The sequence below is a fragment of the Asparagus officinalis genome, chromosome 3 (assembly GCF_001876935.1).
Source record: "Asparagus officinalis chromosome 3, Aspof.V1, whole genome shotgun sequence".
Taxonomy (NCBI): domain Eukaryota; kingdom Viridiplantae; phylum Streptophyta; class Magnoliopsida; order Asparagales; family Asparagaceae; genus Asparagus; species Asparagus officinalis.
The window spans coordinates 64,057,012-64,057,504 of record NC_033796.1 but is presented as its reverse complement, the minus strand read 5'-3'; positions in this window follow the sequence as shown (position 1 = coordinate 64,057,504).

Genomic DNA, 493 nt, shown 5'->3' with positions numbered 1-493 from the left:
TTGTGGATATCAAAATTTTAAAATAATGTAAACATTAGAGTGCCTAATTGCAAACGACTCTTTGAAAACATTAGATGATGATATTTTGGATATCGAGGGTAAAATTATAATAAGACCAGGATTTGGTGGAGTAATGAGCAATTATTTAGATTGAGATACTAATATAAAACTATTGAAGGTTTAAGGGACCAATATCTAAACAACGTGTAAAAATATCCTCTAAAATTGCAAAATTGTAAATAACCCTTTAAAAAAATATTAGATGATGGTATTTTCATCATTGAAGTACCAAATTATAATGACCTTAGAATTTGAGGGACTAATGAGCAATTGTTGAGATTTGATGGGCTAATATGCAATTATTGAGAATTTAAAGGTCTAATTAGAAATTTACTGAGATTTGAGGGGCTAATATGCACTTATTGGAGATTTGAAGGACGAGTACTAAAAATAATAACCTTGATTTGAAAAAACCGGGAGGAGGATTGGGGGG